The sequence below is a fragment of the Scyliorhinus torazame genome, chromosome 1 (assembly GCF_047496885.1).
Source record: "Scyliorhinus torazame isolate Kashiwa2021f chromosome 1, sScyTor2.1, whole genome shotgun sequence".
Classification (NCBI taxonomy): domain Eukaryota; kingdom Metazoa; phylum Chordata; class Chondrichthyes; order Carcharhiniformes; family Scyliorhinidae; genus Scyliorhinus; species Scyliorhinus torazame.
This window is the reverse complement of record NC_092707.1, coordinates 290,159,275-290,168,929: the sequence shown is the minus strand read 5'-3', so window position 1 is coordinate 290,168,929 and position 9,655 is coordinate 290,159,275.

Here is a 9,655-nt window from a genome sequence, read left to right as displayed (position 1 = left end):
CCCTGTGACGTCAGCGGCTGTCCAAGCAGAAGCCGGTGGGAATTCTCAAGGATTATTTTGATTAATTTTGAATCCAAACTGATAGTTCAGACACTAAAGTGAAAGGAAAATGATGCGAATTCGAAATAAAAAAACAGGAAGTGCTGGGTAAACTCGGCAGGTCTGGCAACAGCTATGGAGAGAGAAACAGAGTTGCAGTTAATAGTGTCTCATTCAGAATTGAAGAGGTAGAAATGGGAGGTGTTGAATTCTTGTTGAAAAGGGGGAGGCTCAGGTGGAGCAAAAGGCAAATCCACTGACAAGAGGGATGCTGTTATCTGGTGCCCTGAGCCTAATTTTCAAACACTTCTTGTCGCACCCTGAACAAGGACTGCCACTAATATTGTTTTAAACCACTCGCTTTCGGAACACAGCTCCTTCATCGGGTGTTGTAAGACTTCTTACTGTGCCCACCCCAGTCCAACACCTGCATCGCCACATCATGACTAATATTGTTATAACCCCCCCACCCCCACAGAAGGCCACAGGTGTGTACCATTCGTTTCCACCTCCAATCAATACTAACTTCCCCAGTAATGGGGTGGGGCTTCCCCTTTAACGAGGGGCGACCTCACAGTAGAAAAACCAGACTCCCGGAGATGCTTGGTGGGAGGTGATTTGTGTATTATAATAAACGAGGATAGCTTTGCAGCCCACTTGCCGGTCATGCGTATTCACTTGGTGTGGATAGTACACTGGTGACGAGGGTAAAGTGGAGGTGCCAACGGCACCGAGTGCGGCAGAGCCGGACCACCTCATTTAGGCCTCCAACCCGCCTGCAGCAATACCCCACATTGGGATGCTTGAACCGTTCGAGGCTGGTACGGTTAACGGAACAGTACATTGAATGGATGCAATACTTTTTTCGGACGAACGTGATCATATGGGACAAACGACAGCCAGTGGTTTTGCTCACGGCTTGTGGAGGTCTGACAGTTGGCACAATTAAGAGTCTGACTCACCCAGATACCCCTGATACCTGGTCTTTCGACACTTTGGTAGCCTTCATGGGGAATTATTTTCGCTTCCATGCTGCCACCCAAGCTCAGGGCTAGTCAACCAGCGATTTCCTGTCCCACTTGCGGAAACTGGCAGGAATCTGCAAGTTCGGCGCCGTCTTGAACGGGACTCTGCGAGACCATTTTGGCTGCGGCCTTCGGGACCCGGTGACCAAGCGCAAACACTTGGTAGAGATTCACTGGACCTACACTGAGCGATTGAGGTCGCCATCTCATGCGAGAGCGCTGAGCAGGGCGTCCAGGAACTACAGGTCCTGGCTATGATGAATTTCGGTCACCTATCTGACCGCCATTGTGGTGGCCCAAGGCTGGAAGAAACGACCCCCTGACGGTGGGGCCAATCCTACAGGGAAGCTGGCCACTGGCAAAGAGGCCCTGACAGCCGCCATGAGTTCTCCCCAGAGACCTGTAATGAAATGTATATTGACTGGGATGTAAAGAGTGAACAAGTTAACGATAATGCTTCTTACGGGTAGAGATCGAGAGATTTGGGGATCTCTTTATTGATGAGGGTTTCCCGGGCCTGGAGGAGCTGTAGGAGGAATTTAAGTTGCCAGGGGGGAATGGGTACCGGTATCTGCAGGTGAGGGATTTTGTGCGGAGGCAGGTTTCGATCTTCCAGCACTTGCTGCCCTGGGGCTACAGGATAAGGTGGTGTCGAGAACAAGGGTAGGCGAGGGGAAGGTCTCGAGAGATCTATAAGGAGCTGATGGAGTGGGAGGGAGCCCCGATAGGGGAGATGATGAGAAAGTGGGAAGAAGAGTTGGGTGGGGAGTTGGAGGTCGGGTTATGGGAGGAGGTCCTGAGGAGAGTTAATTCATCCTCGTCGTGTGCCAGGCTCAGCCTGATGCAGTTTAAGGTGGTCCACAGGGCACACATGACTGTGGCCCAGATGAGCAGGTTCTTTGAGGGGTTGGAGGATAGGTGTGGGCGCTGTGCGGGTGTCCTGTGAACCATGTCCATATGTTTTGGGCATGTCTGAGGCTGAGAGGGTTCTGACAGGGATTTACTGACGCCATGTCAGAGGTCTTAAAAGTGAGGGTGGTGCCGAGTCCAGAGGTGCCGATCTTTGGTGTGTCGGAAGAGCCCAGGGGGTGTGAGAGGCCGATGTCCTGGCCTTTGCCTCCCTGGTGGCCCGGAGGATCTCACAGCCTCCAAAGTCGAGGGTGTGGGTTAGTGACATGGCAGGGTTTCTCAGACTCGAAAAATTAAATTCACCTTGAGGGGTTCGTTGCAGGGATTTGCTCAGAGATGGCAGCCATTCATCAACTTCTTCAAGAAAAATTAAGCTGTCAGCAGGGGCAAAGGTGTGGGGAAAGGGGAGGCATGGGAGAGATGAGTAAGGATAGGAGAATCAGTGGAGGGGTGGTTGTGGAAGGTGGCATTGTGTAAGCCAAGGTTGGCAGTGGTTTGTGCTTGGGGGGCGGGGGGTGGGGGGGTATATTGTTGTGTTTTTGTTGAAATTTGATGTTTACAATTGCTAAAATTATAAATGCCTCAATAAAATATTTTCTAAAAAACATAATGCTCCTTACCATTAGAGGGAACCACAGAACAGTCATATATATATATCAGGTGACTTTGGGAATTCTGGGAGTCATGAGTTAGGAGAGAGCTGGATAAGATCGTGAGGCATGAGAGAGAGCAGTTGTACTTGAGAAAGTCTGCTAGTTAAGAGATAGCATAGTTTAATAGAGAAACCTTCCACTTTCAGAATGTGATCGAATCTTAATTAGTAGTATAATAAATTTATGATGTGGAGATGCCGGCGTTGGACTGGGGTGAGCACAGTAAGAAGTCTTACAACACCAGGTTAAAGTCCAACAGGTTTGTTTCGATATCACTAGCTTTTGGAGCGCTGCTCCTTCCTCAGGTGAATGAAGAGGTATGTTCCAGAAACATATATATAGACAAATTCAAAGATGCCAGACAATGCTTGCAATGCGAGCATTAGCAGGTGATTAAATCTTTACAGATCCGGAGATGGGGTAACCCCAGGTTAAAGAGGTGTGAATTGTGTCAAGCCAGGACAGTTGGTAGGATTCCGCAGGCCGGATGGTGGGGGATGAATGTAATGCAACATGAATCCCAGGTCCGTGTTGAGGCCGCACTCATGTGTGCGGAACTTGGCTGTAAGTTTCTGCTCGGCGATTCTGCGTTGTCGTGAGTCCTGAAGGCCGCCTTGGAGAACGCTTACCTGGAGATCAGAGGCTGAATGCCCTTGACTGCTGAAGTGTTCCCCGACTGGAAGGGAACATTCCTGCCTGGTGATTGTCGCGCGATGTCCGTTCATTCGTTGTCGTAGCGTCTGCATGGTCTCACCAATGTACCACGCTTCGGGACATCCTTTTCTGCAGCGTATGAGGTAGACAACGTTGGCCGAGTCACACGAGTATGTACAGCGTACCTGGTGGGTGGTGTTCTCATGTGTAATGGTGGTATCCATGTTGATGATCTGGCACGTCTTGCAGAGATTGCCATGGCAGGGTTGTGTGGTGTCGTGGTCACTGTTCTGAAGGCTGGGTAGTTTGCTGCAAACAATGGTTTGTTTGAGGTTGCGCGGTTGTTTGAAGGCAAGTAGTGGGGGTGTGGGGATGACCTTGGCAAGATGTTCATCTTCATCGATGACGTGTTGAAGGCTGTGAAGAAGATGCCGTAGTTTCTGCGCTCCGGGAAAGTACTGGACGACGAAGGGTATTCAGCCGGTTGTGTCCCATGTCTTTCTTCTGAGGAGGTCGGTGCGGTTTTTTGCTGTGGCGCGTTGGAACTGTCGATCGATGAGTCGAGCGCCATATCCCATTCATACGAGGGCATCTTTCAACGTCTGTAGATGTCTGTTACGCTCCTCCTCGTCTGAGTAGATCCTGTATATATGGAGAGCTTGTCCATAGGGGATGGCTTCTTTCATGTGTTTAGGGTGGAAGCTGGAGAAGTGGAGCATCATGAAATTATCTGTGGGTTTGCGGTAAAGCGAAGTGCTGAGGTGACCGTCCTTGATGGAGACGAGTGTGTCCAAGAATGCAACTGATTTTGGAGAGTAGTCCATGGTGAGTCTGATGGTTGGATGGAACTTATTGATGTCATCGTGTAGTCGTTTCAGTGATTCTTCGCCGTGGATCCAAAGGAAAAAAATGTCATCGATGTATCTGGTGTATAACGTCGGTTGAAGGTCCTGTGCGGTGAGTAGGTCTTGTTCAAACTTGTGCATGAAGATGTTGGCGTATTGGGATGCGAATTTGGTCCCCGTGGCTGTTCCGTGCGTCTGGATGAAGAACTTGTTGTCGAAGGTGAAGACGTTGTGATCTAGAATGAAGCGGATGAGTTGCAGAATTGCGTCTGGAGATTGGCAGTTGTTGATGTTGAGTGCTGAGGCTGTTGCAGCAATGCCGTCGTCATGGGGGATGTTGGTGTAGAGTGCCGAGATGTCCATTGTGACGAGGAATGTTCCTGGTTCAACTGGTCCATGGGTGCTGAGTTTCTGTAGGAAGTCCGTCGTGTTGCGAGACCATGCAGACGCTACGACAACGAATGAACGGACATCGCGCGACAATCACCAGGCAGGAATGTTCCCTTCCAGTCGGGGAAGCGTTCTCCAAGGCAGCCTTCAGGATGCGCGACAACGCAGAATCGCCGAGCAGAAACTTATAGCCAAGTTCCGCACACATGAGTGCGGCCTCAACCGGGAACTTGGATTCATGTCGCATTACATTCATCCCCCACAATCTGGCCTGGAAATCCTACCAACTGTCCTGGCTTGACACAATTCACACCTCTTTAAACTGGGGTTACCCCATCTCTGGATCTGTAAAGCTTTAATCACCTGCTAATGCTCGCATTCCAAGCATTGTCTGGCATCTTTGAATTTGTCTGTATATATGTTCCTGGAACATACCTCTTCATTCACCTGAGGAAGGAGCAGCGCTCCGAAAGCTAGTGATATCGAAGCAAACCTGTCTGGACTTTAACCTGGTGTTGTAAGACTTCTTACTGTAATAAATTTATAGTTTTGTTTGTTAACTAAGGTTTGTGTTGACTTCCGGTTGCGGCGATGCATCGCTAAGCCGCACGTTTCGGCACTTCCCGTTTCAACGGACTTTTGGGCTCTTATGGGAGCCCCAACGGGAACATTTTTTGGCCAAACCCACTGTGAGGTGACAAAGGAAGCAGTCCCCTCGGGAGTGGACGGAAAGGAGCGGCAGTAGCGGGCAGATTACGGAGGATCCTTTGGAGCAGGGGCAGAGAAGAGAAGGGAGAAGCAAGATGGCGGCCGAGGTAGCCCAGATGGTATGGGGCCCGGAACAGCAGGAGTCCCTCCGATGTGTGGAGGAGCTCAAGAAAGAGGTGCTGGTGCTGATGTTACTGGCAATCGAGGGACTAAAGGAAACACAAAAGGTCCAGGCGATGGAGCTCCGTGGAGTGAAGGCAAAGGCAGCCGAGAACGAAGATGAGATACAGGGCCTGGTGGTAAAAACGGAGACGCACGAGGCACTACATAAGAGGTGCATAGAAAGGCTGGAAGCCCTGGAGAACAGCTCGAGGAGGAAGAACTTACGGATTTTAGGTCTCCCCGAAGGAACAGAGGGAGCTGACGCTGGGGCGTATGTGAGTACGATGCTCCATACTCTAATGGGAGCTGAGGCCCCAACGGGCCGCCTGGAAGTGGAGGGAGCGTACCGGGTCCTCGTGAGAAGACCAAAGGCAGGGGAAACACCAAGAGCAATGGTGGTGAAGTTCCATCGCTACAGGGACAGAGAGATGGTCCTGAGCTGGGCTAAGAAGATACGGAGTAGCAAATGGGAGAACGCGGTGAGACGCGTGTATCAAGACTGGAGTGCGGAGGTGGCGAGAAGGAGGGCGAGTTTCAACCGGGCCAAGGCGGTGCTCCATAGGAAGAAAGTCAAATTTGGGATGCTGCAGCCGGCGAGACTGTGGGTCACGCATCAGGGCAAACACCACTACTTCGAGACGGCGGAGGAGGCATGGACATTTATTCAGGATGAGAAATTGGACTAGACTTGAGAAATTGATGTCTGGAGGGAGGTAGCGAGGTGGTGGCACAGAAATGTAAAGTGGGGAGAGGGGAGGGCTACTGTATAATAATGTTGGACGGGGAATATTTCTCCCCCGATGGGGGGGACACGAAGAAATGTGGGCGCCGGTGGAAAAGGGGACAGGGAAGGTGAATGAGGGAACTGCGCTATTAGAGGCGGGGCCGAGAGGAAAGCACGAGTATTTTCCCGCGCTATGGAAATTATAGCGGGAAAAGGGGGCAGGAAGGAAGGGAGCCTCACACGCAGGGAGGTCAAAGAATGAACGGGAGAAGCCGAGGTCCGCCAGAGTTAGCTGACTTCCGGAAGCAATATGGGGGGTGTAATCAAGCTAGAGGGGGATCTAGCGGGGGGGAGGGGGGGGGATTAACTGGGTTGCTGCTGCTGAGGGTAAGGGGGAGCTGATACGAGACGAGGTGGTCGGGACGGGAGGGCGCCGTCTGGGGGACAGACGGGTGCGTGAGACCTGGGTGAGGAGATGGCTTAAAAAAGGGGATGGCTAGTCGACGAGGGGGGGGGGTAAATGGCCCCCCAATTCGGCTGATCACGTGGAATGTGAGAGGTTTAAATGGGCCGATTAAGAGGGCAAGGGTGTTTGCGCACTTAAAGAGACTGAAGGCGGACGTAGTTATGCTCCAGGAGACGCACCTGAAGTTGGCGGATCAGGTTAGACTAAGGAAAGGATGGGTGGGACAGGTATTCCACTCAGGGTTGGACGCGAAGAACAGACGGGTGGCAATACTGGTGGGGAAACGTGTATCGTTCGAAGCTAAGACCATAGTGGTGGATAGTGGGAGCAGATATGTGATGGTGAGTGGCAGGTTGCAGGGTGAGGCGGTTGTGCTGGTGAACGTATATGCCCCGAACTGGGATGATGCGGGATTCATGAAGCGAATGCTGGGACGTATCCCAGACCTGGAAGTGGGAAACTTGTTAATGGGGGGGGACTTCAACACAGTGCTGGACCCAGGGCTGGACCGGTCCAGATCCAGGACCGGGAGAAGGCCGGCAGCGGCCAAGATGCTTAAGAGATTTATGGAACAAATGGGGGGAGTAGATCCGTGGAGATTCGCCAGACCCATGGGTAAAGAGTTTTCCTTTTTCTCCCACATCCATAAGGTATACTCCCGGATAGACTTTTTTGTTTTGGGAAGGGCACTGATCCCGAAGGTGGCAGGAACGGAGTACTCGGCTATAGCCGTGTCAGACCACGCCACGCGTTGGGTGGATCTGGAACTGGAAGAGGAAAAGGAGCAGCGCCCACTTTGGAGATTAGACATGGGACTACTGGCGGACGAGGGGGTATGCGGAAGGGTGAGGAGATGTATCGAAAGATACCTGGAGGTCAATGACGATGGGGAGGTCCAGGTGGGGGTAGTATGGGAAGCGCTGAAGGCGGTGGTTAGAGGAGAGCTGATTTCCATCAGAGCCCACAAGGGGAAACAAGAGGGTAAAGAAAGAGAGAGATTAGTGGGGGAAATTTTGAGGGTGGATAAGTATGCGGAGGCCCCAGACGAAGGGCGATACAGGGAGAGACGAAGATTACAGACGGCGTTTGACCTGCTGACCACGGGAGAGGCAGAGACACAGTGGAGGAAGGCACAGGGGATACAGTATGAATATGGGGAAAAGGCGAGCCGGCTGCTGGCCCAACAACTTCGGAAGACGGGAGCGGCGAGAGAGATCGGAGGAGTTAGGGACGAAACGGGAAAGATGGAGCAGAGAATAGGGAAAGTGAACGAGGTGTTCAAGACATTTTATGAGAGACTGTACAAGTCCCAACCCCCGGAGGGGAAAGAAGGAATGATACACTTTTTGGATCAGCTAGAGTTCCCGAGGGTGGAGGGGCAGGAAGTGGCAGGTCTGGGGGCGCAGATTGAGGTGGATGAGGTGATCAAAGGAATAGGGAACATGCAAGCAGGGAAGGCCCCGGGACCAGACGGGTTCCCGGTGGAATTTTATAGGAAGTATATGGACCTGCTGGCCCCACTCTTGGCGAGAACCTTCAATGAGGCTAAGGAAAGGGGGATATTACCCCCGACAATGTCGGAGGCAACGATATCGCTAATTCTGAAACGAGACAAAGACCCGCTGCAGTGCGGGTCATACAGGCCCATCTCCCTCCTAAACGTAGACGCCAAACTGCTGGCCAAAGTGATGGCGACAAGGATAGAGGATTGTGTCCCAGGGGTGGTACATGACGACCAGACAGGGTTTGTAAAGGGGAGACAATGGAATGCCAATGTACGAAGGCTGCTGGGGGTGATGATGATGCCCCCACCGGAGTGGGAGGCAGAGATAGTGGTGGCGATGGATGCAGAGAAGGCATTCGATAGGGTGGAGTGGGACTATCTGTGGGAGGTGCTGAAGAGATTTGGGTTCGGGGAGGGGTTCATTACATGGGTTAGACTCTTGTACGCGGCCCCGGTGGCAAGCGTTGTTACAAACGGGCAAAGATCGGGATACTTTCGATTACATAGAGGTACAAGACAAGGGTGCCCCCTTCCCCGTTACTGTTCGCGTTGGCAATTGAACCATTGGCCATAGCGCTGAGGGACTCTAAGAAGTGGAGGGGAGTGCTTAGAGGGGGAGGGGTACATCGAGTGTCACTATATGCAGATGACTTACTGCTATATGTGGCGGACCCGGTAGAGGGGATGCCAGAGATAATGCAGATACTCAGGGAGTTTGGAGAGTTCTCGGGATACAAATTCAATATGGGAAAGAGTGAGCTTTTTGTGATGCACCCCAGGGAACAGGGCAGGGGGATAGATGCTCTGCCGCTGAGGAGAGTGGCAAGGAACTTTCGATACCTGGGGATTCAGGTGGCCAGGAACTGGGGAACCCTACATAAACTTAACCTGACGCGATTGGTAGAGCAGATGGAGGAGGACTTTAAGAGGTGGGATATGGTGCCCCTGTCATTGGCGGGCAGAGTACAGGCGGTTAAAATGGTGGTCCTCCCGAGGTTTCTTTTCGTGTTTCAGTGCCTCCCCATCCTGATTACAAAGGCCTTTTTCAAAAAAATAGACAGGAGTATTATGGGCTTTGTGTGGGCGGGAAAGACCCCGAGGGTAACGAGGGGGTTCCTGCAGCGCAGTAGGAACAGAGGGGGATTGGCACTGCTGAGTCTGAGTGACTACTATTGGGCCGCTAATGTGTCGATGGTCTGTAAGTGGATGAGGGAAGAAGGTGCAGCATGGAAAAAGTTGGAGATGGCTTCCTGTAAGGGAACGAGTCTAAAAGTGCTGGTGACGGCGCCGCTGCCGTTCTCCCCGAAAAGGTACACCACAAACCCAGTGGTGGTGGCGACCTTGAAGATCTGGGGGCAGTGGAGACGACACAGGGGAGTGACGGGTGCCTTGGTGTGGTCCCCGATAAGGAATAACCACAGGTTCGTCCCGGGAAGGATAGATGGGGGATTTCAATGTTGGCAGCGAGCAGGAATTAGGAAGCTGAAGGACCTGTTTGTAGACGGGACGTTTGCGAGTCTGGGAACATTGGAAGAAAAATATAAGCTGCCACCAGGGAATGCTTTCCGATACATGC